The following is a 13,614-nucleotide window of genomic DNA, read 5'->3' on the forward strand; positions in this document are numbered from 1 at the left end:
CCTTCTCCCACCTCATCTCCCACCATCTGTGCAGTAAAGGGGTAATTAGTGAAAATTACTGATCCAGGCCCTACATGCTGAGCGGTTGATCTAATACCCCCTACCATCCGCGGGACATCAAAGCTTCCGCTCTTAGCACCCTCCAACCCTACCGCTATCCATAGGATAGGTAGGGGCCCCAATGCATTGCTATGCTAGTCCTATACTGCTGTTATGTGTGTGTGTGTGTGTGTGTATATATATATATATATATATATATATATATATATTTTTTTTTTTTTTTTATTATATTATTATTTATATACATTTGGTCTATCTATAATACTTTAAATGACCTGGCATATACTGGGTCACCTAAGTGCCCATCTCTGTGCTTTGCTCCGCCCCTCTCTGGAAACCCCCTTCTGAAAATCCTGCGTTTGCCCCTGAACACCACTCATAATGAGTCATCTAATACAAATACCAGGTTGCTGGACATTTAGTACCTTTTAAATTCCCTTCTCTTGTGTGTGTTGTGTTTTGTGTTTCAGAGAACATTCCCTACAGGCAGGGATTAAGAAATTGATTTTGTTTTTATTTAACAATGCCAGTATTGCCTAAGATTATTTGTGTCCTGCAGCTTGATCCTATCAGGAGATGAAGAATGTTGTTAATTGTGCCAGTTATTAGATCATTGCATGTCCTTAAGCGTTAAAGCATTAACCTGTGGCTGGTGAGCCCGGGCCAGGACCCTAGGGGGGTGGGTATCCCCCAATAAAGGGGGTACTCTTTCGGTACTTGTTTCCTAGCATGGCGCCACCAATTTGAATTGTATGACATCGGGTCAGAAAAATCTGTTGCATCAAATCGCATGCAATGCGATCCAATTTTTACATTGGATCCAATGTTAAATGCCCCCCAGACCCGATTTTTAATTGTATACCCACCCTGATGGGTAATTACTATGTCAAATGCCCCCCATTGTTTACGCCACGATGAACGTCAACCCGAAGCGTGGCGAGCGGCGGCGGTACGCGTCCTTTGACCTTTTCATACCCCCACTATCCATGTCGGCGTGCAGTTTATTTTTTCATAGTATGGCGAGCGCAGCGAGGGGATGAGCATTACTTCACACGTATTACGCGTCCCCTCGCGGGGCTCGCTGCGCTCGCCACACTTCGGGGTCAGTGGCTCGCTGTGCTCGCCAGACTATATAAAATCAGCTCCACGTGGATAGTGGGTGTATGAAAAGGTCGGAGGACGCGTACCGCCGCCCCTCGCGGGCTCGCCATGCTTCAGGTTGATGTTGATCGTGGTGTTGCGTTAACAATGGGGAGGTATTTGACAATAATTAACCATCAGGGTGGGTATACAATGTAAAATTGGGTCTGAGGTATTATAATGGCATGCCATCCTCCATTTTTTTTTTTTTTTAAATTGTACAGGAACCTCTAAAAAGCCAGAAAATCGGGTTGGTCGGGTCTGCAGTGGGCACCGAGCTGATAGCATTGTGTAGACACACACACACCGTGAAAAATAAAACTTTAATACACACTACAATCACCCACTCATACTTACCAATAGGGATAACCATATACTGGCCTTAGTAAATGTGGAAAATATGAATATATTGAGAGGCTATTAATACTCCTATTCATAGCCAATAGATCTTAGGAAATAAATAAAAGTGTATAATACATTGGGGAAAATGTACTGAGTCCACACCCATAGAGGGCGCTATTTTCCTTTTCGTTCATATCCTGTATCTGTAAAGTGAGGTCAGATATAACTACAGCTCTTCTTCAGTGTTCCCTTTGCTTTTATCCACCTGGAGATCTAACAGGTGCAGATCTCCAACTTCCACTGCAGATATTCTCTCCCCCAGAGAATGTTGTTTTTGGTGTCTCTCGGCCTCAGTGCGCTCCCTGGCAGAACCTTGTTAGTTTTCCCATTTAACATTACCAGCAGGGAGCAATCTGCATGCAGACTTGTTATGTGACCAATAGCATAGTATAACTGCAGCTTTCTATCACCCCCTGAGCTACGTAAGTCACCAATTTATATGTCACCTTCCCATGAGTCTGCCACCTGTCTGATATTTTAGTGGATTGGGGCCAGATTATCTAAGCTTCAAAAGTGATAAAATGGAGAGTGATAAACAACCAGCCAATCAGCTCCTGTCTGACATTTTTCAAACACAGTCTGTGACATGGCAGGTAGGAGTTGATTGGCTGGCTGTTTATCACTCTCCATTTTATCACTTTTGAAGCTTAGAGAATCTGGCCCTTGGCCTGCAGAAGGGGAACTCTGTGCCAATCTTATCAATAGGACATTAACAATGGAAACATAGAAGCAACAATCCTTCTGCAGAATAGGTGGCATCCCAAAATCTCTATGGGCGAGATGCAGCAATCACCGAAAAAAACTTGCGATGCTTACCGCCAGCCTCTTCATACTGGCATGAAGAATTCTGCGAAGGACATCTCTTCTTCGGTCAGAGCCGTCCTTCGCGATGATGGGACTTGCGGGTTCTGTGCCCGAAGTCCTATCTGCGCATGCGCCGAGTGACATGCATGCCGCCAGGGATGCTGGGAGGGATCCAGTTGGAGGGGAAGTGCGAAAGAAGCCAATAGGATTCTATGGGCAAAACTGATTTAAAAATTGCTTTGCCCAACGCATCGAAACCCCTGAATGTACCACATATGTTGCTGATGACAAACCTCCAAAAACTGCATTTTCAGCTGTTTGGCATCATTTTTTTCATTTGCTGCATCACGCTCTATGACATTGGTTGTTCTAGTACAAAATACTATTTTTCATACCTCCCAACAATTCAGTAGTCGAAATTGGGGTTCCCGTGTGTCACAGTTGCACGCTGCTGAAAAGTGCGTGGGAGTGTGTTGTGTTTTTGTCATTTTAGGGTATGCAAAGGGTTCCATGGGCAGCCCCAGACTCATCTCTTTGCACTGTTTAGATTACCTATTCAGGATAGGGATGGTCTGTGATGGGCTGACTATTAAAGGTGCCATTGACGATAACCATCTATGGTGGACTATCGATGATTTGCGTTACTTGATGGCCACTGCTGGCAGGTGCTAGATGGATCAATAAAAACCGGGGGCAGGGCTAAACTCCATGCTCTGTGGAAAATAATATAAGAATATTTGATTCCACAATTCAGGGATCAAAGGCTCCCCCAATCTTCTCCTGCCTGCGGGACACTGCATGTCCAAATATCACAACTGTCACTGTCTGGCTGTAATTGAGATAGTTGGAAGGTAATGTATTTCGGTACTTGTTTCCTAGAAGGGCGGCCATCGCATGCCATTATAATGGCATGCGATGCGACCGATGCGATGGACGTGATTTTACATAGAATCGCATGCAATGCCACCGACGCGATTACCGATTTTACATAGGGAACAATGTTAAATGGCCCAATTGACCCGATTTTACATAGGGAACAATGTTAAATGGCCCACAGACCCCAAATAGCCTCCCTGAAGTGTGAAATGTCCCCCCCCCCCCCCCCCAATTGTTAACACCACCCCACGATCAATGTCAACCCGAAGCGTGGCGAGCGCAGCGGTACGCGTCCTCTGACCTTTTCATACCCCCACTATCCACGCCGGCGTGGAGTTGAGAATAGAAAGTGTGGCGAGCGGACGCGGAATACGAGCCCGAAGCAAGCCCCGCGAGGGGACGCGGAATACATGTTAAGTAATCCATGTCCACTCGCCACGCTTCGGGACCGTGTTCCGCGTCCCCTCGCGGGGCTCGCCAAGCTTCGGGCTCGGTGGCTCGCTACGCTTGCCACACTTCCTATTCTCAACTCCACGCCGACGTGGATAGTGGGGGTATAAAAAGGTCTGAGGACGCGTACCGCCGCCCCACGTGGGCTCGCTGCGCTCGCCACGCTTCGGGTTGACGTTGATCGTCGGGAGGCGTTAACAATTGGGGGGGCCATTTCACACTTCAGGGTGGGTATTTGGGGTCCGTGGGCATTTAACATTGTTCCCTATGTGAAATCAGGTCAATTGGGCCATTTAACATTGTTCCCTATGTAAAATTGCGGTAATCGCGTCGGTCGCATCGCATGCGATTTTTTTGGCCGCATGCGATCGACGCGATTTTTTTCCTTGCGATGCCTAAGATCAAAATCTTGGGCGCCCTTCTAGGAAACAAGTACCTGTATTTCTCCTCCATCCACTAGGTGACACTGGAATTCACAGTGGGGAATAGAAGGGCAACTACCAGGCGCATGGGCACTTTAAGAAATTAAAGAAGTGTGGCTAACTCCCCCCCTTCTACTTCCCCTTCCCAGGCAGGCTGGGCGCTTGTTTACTCTCTCCAGGGCTGATAGAAATTTAATTTTCAATGATGTGACTACTTTTAACACTGAGGACAGACAGGCAGCTTACACCACTGCCTGTCTGCACCGTGGGAGCTGCCGGGGGACCCCAGCACCACTGCTTGTGGTTTTCGCCAGGGTACCCGGCTCCTGAGACTACGTATCTCAGTGACCGGACTGCTACAAGTGGCGCGGTCCTCCAGCCATACCACCACCGGCCAGCATGGCATTTGTGAGTATATCCTGGCTCCCTGTTAGAAGGGGGAGTCCGGGTAAATGGCGGTATTAGGGACATTTGAAATACGTGCCTTTGCAAGGGGGCGGAGCTTAGCACTACAGGCATCCAGCTTCCCCGGCACTTCCCCTCACAGGCAGCGGCCAACTTACACGTGCTCCTGAGTCTGTGCAGGGAACCGGACCTAATATGCTGCTGCTGGCCTCAGATATGTGATCCAAGCCCCAGAATCTGTGAGTTACACAGTGGGGACTTATGGCGTGTACACACAATGAGAATCCTTTTCTATTTGACTTAAGATTCAATTGCTATGCAATCTTTGATAAGTCTGCACTATTTACATACAATTCATGCTAACTACATTCGATTTGCACTATATAGTCATTGATGCCCTGTCTATTTCGCTATGTGCTGAACGGGAGCGCGCATCGGAATCGAAAGGTTAAAAACCTGTTCAATCACCATGTGATGTATATGCAATCCCGATACGAAATGTAACGTGTGTACACACAATTAGAAGCGGTTTCAGGAGACATTGGGGCAGATGTATTAAGCCTTAACAAGAGATAAATGCAAGGGTGATAAAGAGAGATAAACGTCCAGCCAATTAGCTCCTTACTGACTTTTTTTTAAACACAGCCTGTAACATGGCAGTTAGCAGGGGATTGGCTGGACAATTATGTCTCTTCATCACCCTTGCATTTATCTCTTGTTAAGGCTTAATACATCTGCCCCATAGGCTGTGTAACAAATTGTAAGTCCTAGTGCTCCTGTATTATATGCCATAGTGCAGGTACTGACTTTTTCTAACTCTCATATCCAGTCCCTATTAACCCTTTCTCTGTACCCTATAGCTCCACTATTGTGTGCATAGTGTGTATTGTGCGGGGTGTACTATGGCAGGATAATTGTTCAGAACCCCCGGTGTTACCACCCCGGCAGGAAATTCGGTACTCTTTACTTATCACGGCGCCCATCGCGGGCATTGAATGCACTAAAAAATCAGGTGCGACGCGCTGCCCGCGATTTCCCATAGGGAACAATGTTAAATGTCTCAATTGACCTGATTTTCCTGTTCAATGCCTCAATTGACCCGATTTTTCCATAGGAAACAATGTTAAATGGCCCACAGAGGTCAAATAGGCACCCTGAAGTGTGAAATGGCCCCCACAATTGTTAACGCCACCCCACGATCAACGTGAACCCGAAGCGTGGCGAGCGCAGCTATGACCTTTTCATACCCCCACTATCCACGTCGGTGTGGAGTTGAGAATAGAATAGTGTGGCGAGCGCAGCGAGCCACTGAGCCCGAAGCGTGGCGAGCGGACGCGGATACCTGTGAAGTACCTGTGAAGTCCGCGAAGGGACGCGTTTACCTGTGAAGGTGTCCGCGTCCCCTCGCGGGGCTCGCTGCGCTCGCCACGCTCAAAATCGTGGCCGCCGTGCTAGGTAAAGAGTACCGGAAATTCTTACATGGGCCTCTAAACTAACAGAGGTTATTTCTCATTTCTCTTCCGAATTGTCAGCCTCACAGAAAGATAGGGAGGCCACCAGATCCCAACGGGCTGATTTAATATCGGCTGTGGAATCCCTTGCCAGGGTCCTAGTTCCAGGGACCCTGAACCTATAGCCCCTCCGGTTTTACCTAGTTCAAAAAGACTGTTTCATGTCATAGATGATATAGATGGGTCAGACAATGACATGCCGCCTTTAGAAGAGGGTGAGTTTGCCGACCCAGTTGAAATATTAGAGGAACAACCAGCTCCAGAACCGGTTTCACAGTGGTTGGAGGACCTTATTGCCATGGTGAAATCAACCTTAAGATAGACGATGAAGCCTTATTGCCAGCTCGTCCATAGATGTTAAGTAAAAGAGGCAGACAACTAGCTGCTTTTCCTGTGTCAGAGGAATTGGATCTCCATTTAAAAAATGCTTTGCTTCATCCTAATAAGCTTTTTCAGGTATCAAGTAGATTCTTAACCTCATACCCTTTCCCTGCAGATACTGTAGCATAAAAGCATGTGAGACTCCACCCTCAGTGGATCCTTCAGTCTCTCGTCTCTCCAAGAAAACAGTACTCCCTATTCCGGGTGTCCCTTCCCTTAAGGGCACTTCCAACAGGAGGCTGGAGACTACCTTAATGACCATCTACACAGCTGCAGGGGTATTACACCATCCTGCACAGGTGGGATGTTGGGTAAATAAGGCAATGGAGGCCTAGGCAGCCCTGATCTCCAAGGAACTTCGACAAGATCCATCTGCGGGTGAGTTGGTGGCTCTGGCTCAACAAAACAAGCAGGTGGCCTCTGCCATCTTATATATAAACAAACCGTGGCACTCGAAGGTAGTGTAATATATATGTTCATATCTTATGTAATATGTTCATATGCAAATACTTCCATAGGGCACAATGGTGATGATGCTGTTTGCGAGTAAAGAGTGCCAGGTGTACTTATGCAGGCGAGTAAGAGTTAAGGTGCCCATACACTAGTAAGATTTATCTTCAGATCTGGCTGGTTGGAACAAAAACATGGTTATGGATGAGTGACAGTTTGTCAGTTTTCCAGCATTTCCAAGCAAATGGTCAACTGTCATTTGCTCTCATCCATAACCATGTTTTTGTTCCAACCAGACAGATCAGAAGATAAATCTGCGTGTGTATGGCCACCTTTAGGCTGGGGGGGGGGGGGGTAAGGTGGTGGGGAGGGTGGGTTAGTGTTATGCACTTGGAAGGGTGGGTTATGGTTAAGCTGCAGGACAGGACACCTTTTAACCTAGACTGAACTGTGGGAGGGGGCATAGAGGGGAGGAACCTGCACACCCTGTTGTGTTTTATGTGCACAGGCTCCTTTGCACCCCATCTATACCTCATAGTACTAAGTGAATCCCCAGTATCCCTTATGGACTCCGAGAAAAGGATTTACCGGTAGGTATATAAAACCCTATTATTTACGTTCTGTGTTCCAAGTGATTCTGGGTTCTATTTTTATATTTGTTTCCCATCGGACCAGATGCACTAAGCTTGAAAAGTGATAAAATGGAGAGTGATAAACCACCAGCCAATCAGCTCCTACCTGCTGTGTCACAGGCTGTGTTTGAAAAACAGTAGCAGCCTATTGGAGGGTGGCTTATCACTCCATTTTATTACCTTTCAGGGCTTTATACATCTGACCCTTCGGTACTTGTTTCCTAGAACGGCCACAAGTTTAAGTTAAGGTACACGATGCCCGCGATGGACCCGATTTCCTTTGAAATCAGGTCCATATTGCCGGCAAAGGGAAAATCGCGGGCATTGCGTCGGTCGCGACCATTAACATTGGCCCCGACGCGATGCCCGCGATTTAGCCATAGGCTTCCATGTTAAAATATTTTTTCTCTTTCAATGGTCCTGGTGACACAGCTCAACACTGGGATGTAGGAGGGTCCGAAGGAGCCAGGCACCTATCCTAAAGCTTTTAGAGGGTAGGCTCCTCCCCTACTGCATCCCGGACTCTTCAGTTCGTGTTAGGTGCCCACTGGAGTGGGTGCTATTCTAAAGAGCTGCAGGAGCAGCTGAAGAATTAGAGTAGTTAGGGGAATTTTATTATTTTATTAATTGTACTCTAGCTAGGTAGGCACAGTGTGAGGATTCTCATAGTGAATCCTCACACTGCTAGCGCAGCAGGAGCTGACAGAAGCGCGTCCTGTCAGCTCACTGTGCACAAGGGAGACGCTGTCTGGCCTCCCTGTGCAGCGCTTACAGCTTCTTTTAAGAAGCTGCCTGGGCTCCGGAGTGTCCTGAAACTGGCTTCACGTTTAGGTGGGGATCATGGGGGACAGGCGCTCCGTGATGGCGGCGGCCATTTTATGCGGAGCTTACACGCTGAGCTCCTATATGAGAGGACAGCAGCGTTGTTACAGGCATGTTCCAAGTGGTCCCCAGTCGAGGGGGAGATACTGGAACTAGGAAATCCTACCTAGGGAGCGGCTGACTGGGGGTGGTTGGCGCCAAAAGTCACGGACCCCGCAGCAGCAGGGACTTTGGTCTCTTCCCTCACTCTGTGTTTGGCGCCTTTCAGAACGCTTGCAGCGGAGATGAGCTGGCTTACAGATCCCAGCAGAGTGTTTGGATTTCCTGGGCATCGTTTCCCCGCATCTGAAACCAACAGACAGCTAAGTGACTGAGGGCCTTATTCTGGTTGGTGCGGCCGGGCCGTACACGTATGTTCCGGGGTTTTTCATGATCTGTGCATGCGTACAATCGCCAATGCGCAGGCGCGAACACTCCACAACGCTTACGGACGGGTCTCTCCGTGCGAAAAAACCTGTACGCGAGAGTACGTGCATTGGGGGCGGCATAGGGGCGTGTTGAGGGGAGCGGCCGAAATAATGAGGGAAAATGGGCGTAAATATGGGCGTACACGGGGGTGTGCACCAAAAATGAACGGTGCTACTACCGCACGATCGCCTAAAGCACCGTTCATTTCGGACACAAAACAGGCGCCCGCCAACCGCCAGCTCAGACCACCCCTACAGATACCGCATGCCTGCGTGCGCCTGGGTTTGCTAATTTACGCTGATTACTACTCAAACACATACACCTGAATGTAATAAGCAATGCTGCAGTCTATTAAGTCAAAACCATGATTTCACTACCTGCAAGCCACACACAACACTCAAACACATTGGAAGCTTATCTTTCTATACTTCTCTACATTTAAAGGTTTGTTTAATTTAAGGTAAGAATCTTTTTAAGACCTGCTTATATATGCTAAGGTAGGTATTTGTTAAACAGTTATACACATTCACTACGTGCTTTCATAGACTTTACACAGTAGCACACTCAATCTACACAAGTCGACATGTGTCAACGTGTTCACTCTAATACAAACATAGGTTTTGTATTTATGATACAATAACATAAACCACATCTAACACCTACAAAGTATGTTTCAGCAATGTTTTAAGCCCATGCCCACTATTTTGCACACAATCTTTGTATAGTACCCAAAATACAGAACTGTACCACTATCTGATCTGCTATGAATTGGATTTTACTACACTCTGGATGTAAGATGCCACCAATCACATTATTGCACTCACATCTCTCTAACAAAGGATTCCTACATCTGCTTATGACACTGTAAAATCATATATATTTAAAAAGTTATACATGTTTGTTCACAAGCAATTTTCTCATGTTTGGCCGATTCACACATCTTTTTTTAGGGAGGACACATATGCATTCCTACACAAATGTACCTTTTGACCCTTGTTTGTCTGCCTCACCCACTCCATGAGGAAAGCATTGTTCTGGACCTGCTTTTACCTACTACTGTAGGAGCTACCTCACCTGCACACAAACTGCTTTCTCACCTATTAAGTTGCTCTGCACATGTGCTGACACAAACTAATTAGCAGGGAAAAGTTGGATAGGAACATGGGAATGGCCATGGAGAGGGTTACACATGGGAAACTTCTACCACACTTCAACAAATGTTCAAAAATACCCTGGTCAGTAAGTACACATAAATGTAGTATTTGTTTCACACAAGAAATTACACATACAACAATTTTGTTTTAATTGGTAAAATAAATTTATTTGCTGTTCAGCATCACAGCTTATTTGACACTTTAATGTCATAAATCAAATAAACAAATAAAATAGACACAAAAATAAAAAAACAGCCAGAACAAGAGGTTGCATATCTCCAAACATGTGTTACCCTGCAAATGCAATGGTGAAAGAAATGGGGACACCAGAATACGTACTCGAACAACCAGGGTGAATACTAAGCAAGATACACACCACCAAAAATGTATCCTGCATTTGTAGAGATCAAAATAAGAACTTTAATGCCCATGGCACGAAAATGGATCGATGGCCAACTCAGGAAGTGGATGTCCAGTGCAATTTAAACATTTGGGGTCCAACCACAGAGGAAGTGAACCAGGTCTCATTATTTGGGCCCTTTTTTCCCCTTTTTAGATGGGGCCTTGGGGACAGGGGCCTTTGGCTCAGATGGCTTGCGGCGTCTTCCCCTAGTGGACACAGGAGGGTCAGCAGAGGTGGAAGGTTGGGGAGCAGCTTGGGGTGGGCCAGCAGATGGGGGATTGTCCCTTAGGGACCTGGCGGTGGTCAGCAGCTCCGCAAGAATTTCATTCTGGCGGCTGAGGTGTTGGCCAATGCTTTGCATGCCAGCCGCCAGAGTGTCATTCATGCGGTTGAAGGCCTCACACTGCTGCCTGTTTGTGGCCTTCCAATCCGCCAGAAATTCCCCAACCTGCTGCTGACGGACCGCAGCATCCACCCCTTGCTGCTCGATCCTCTCCAGCATCACCATCACGCTGGCATCCCATGTCTCCTGTGGCTGGGGGTGTCATCTTGGTGGAGGCTGGACCACTTGCTCCACCTGTGGCTCTGCAGAGGAAGATGCTGCCGGTTCATCCTGGGTTTCTGCTTCTTCTAGGATAATAATTGAAAACAATGTCACCATCACATACGCACAAAAAAATATCTTTCAAAATACAATGCATTACTGTGACTTACCATCAAAAGCAGCAGCAAAGACCTCCGCCGGGAGCTCACTATCCATATTGGATATCCCCCTGACCTCGGCCACATCAATGACATCCAAGGCGTCCTGCTCCAGGGGGGTATACTCCAAATTATCTGGCATAGGCCCCCTCCCGGTGGATATGCTGTGGTTGTACCGGTCAGTCATCTTCCTCTTCAGTGTCGTTTTGAAGTCTGTCCACCTACAAGTTTAAAAATACAAATATCACCATGAGATATGTGCACCACTGTGCTAGTGAACATCATGACTACGTTACATTTCCTAGTGTGGGTCATCTTATGTTTTTTAGCCATATGTGTCCCACACACACATTAATGTCTCCATTAGGAGGCATTTCAGTGTCTCATCTCATTCATTAGGCCACTAAATGCACATACATAGATCACTATGCAGAAATGACATCATCCATGGCCAAATTATGCACCTCCACCTGTTGTAAAACTACACATTCCACCATAGCTTGACAGTGTGGTTATTATGGAGTAATTTAACTATGGGATGGCATACTGGGATGTGTAGTTTCTCACCAGCTACATGTGCACAGTTTGGTCATTCTTGTTTCAGTAGCATCATATGGAACATGTTACAACAACTCTTTCAAAAACACACTTTCTCTTGTCCCATCACATACTTCACATACTTCACATGAGCAGAACTGTGCCCATAACCTCACATCACACCAATGGTGCATGTTTCATATATCAATGTGGGTTATTAGACATGGTTGTGTTCACATGTGACATTGAAGTGTAGCACTATCTACAAACACACCTTTCTATTGACAACAAAAAGACTGAAAAGTCCCAAAGCGCTACCAATCCTTGCAGCCGAAATTCCAGAACGAGGACCACTGGGTAATCCTCCTATGCAACTCTTCCAAAACAAATGGGAATTCCTGGCGCTGGACTTGTATGTTCCAATATCGATAGTTTCTCGTGTGAATATAGAAACAAGAGAAAACATGTGTATAAATAACACAATATATATGAAAAGTGGGAGGGGTAGGGTTGACCCAAAAAATGAAGTCGTACCACGACTCACACTTTGTGTGCGGTTACAAATATGTAACGGTTTCTTTAAGGTCCACCAACGTGTTTAGACAGAAAGGTAATACCAGAAATGGGTGAAATCATAGGTGCATACCGTACTCAACTGATAAAACAGGAGTTTGAAACTTATAAAGGTTTCTTTACTACCAAGGGTCCTATTCACATAATGATGTAAATATGAAGGCACTTCGTACCATACTCACAAGAAGTACTGGTACCATAAACACATAAAGGTATCTTGTAGGGGGACTGGTGAGTGGCGAATTCCCACTGGTGAGGTCCCCACGTGGCAGCAGATGTACCCAAAAATAAAGGGATGACCAGTCTCAGAAACAAGATTTATTTTAAAATAAAAACTGTAAACGTGGCCCATTGGCCAAGGGCACGTTACAGCTTAAAAGATGAATGTACAATCAATTGAACATTAAAATCACAAAAAACTCACTTGACATCCAACATGTTTCGGCGGGCTCTGCCGCCTTTTTCAAGGATAGTCAGTGAGTGAGACTTACAGAGTTTTTGTAGTGCTATGGAGGAACCGTTTCCGGGTCAAAGTGCATGTGACTAAAGTTGTATAAATGACACCTTTAGAGTGTCATGCGCAGCCCGTAACATATGTTGGTAAGCCGGGCATCAACATTAAATAATGCAAGCGCCTGATAAGTGCGTCAATAAGGTTTAAAAACGAGCGAACGGGCGATGGTTTCCATTCAGTGGAACGCATCCCCGGAAATGTGATGAGGAATTGGAACGCATATCCGGCTGGTGCGTCGGATTATGCGTACACGCATCAGTGACGTAAGGTGATGCCTTCCGGCATGTGGAGCGCAAGGCGCCGTGAAGTGAAGCCTTCCGGCAAGTGGAAAGCAGACTACGACCTCCGGTGGTTTGAACCACGTGATTAGTGCAGAGGCTCTGACGCGTCACCAGCTTTAGACTAGGTGACGCGCAGGGGGTGACGTTTGCGTGTCAATAAATAGGAAGTGAAACAGCGTGAATGAAACGCAAAATTCACGTTTGTGTCTCACTGCGATTATAATTGGAAAATATAAAGTGCGAATGTGCATATGTCATATATAACCAAAGGTAAACAGGTTCCTCCATTTACAGTATAATTTATATGCATAGATAATAATAATAATAAAACCATTTTAAAAAAGCAGCATATCATTAAAATAGTCTTAAAAAAGCAGGATATAACAACGATAAGGCAACAGAGAAAGACATAAAATATATCATAAAAACCATTTTAGTTCAAACTCATGATTTAAACCCAATGGAGCTAGGGTGGATAAATTAAATATCCACCTCATCTCCGTTTGTGCCAATCTAACATCTCTGTTATTATTTCTCCAATTACCCTTAACAGCCTCCAACCCCCAAAATCCTGTGATGGATTTCACAGAGCTATAATGGATTTCTGAAAAATGTAAGGAGAAAGGG

Source organism: Crinia signifera, chromosome 1 (genome assembly GCF_055691185.1).
Source record: "Crinia signifera chromosome 1, ASM5569118v1, whole genome shotgun sequence".
In the NCBI taxonomy this organism is placed as follows: Eukaryota; Metazoa; Chordata; class Amphibia; order Anura; family Myobatrachidae; genus Crinia; species Crinia signifera.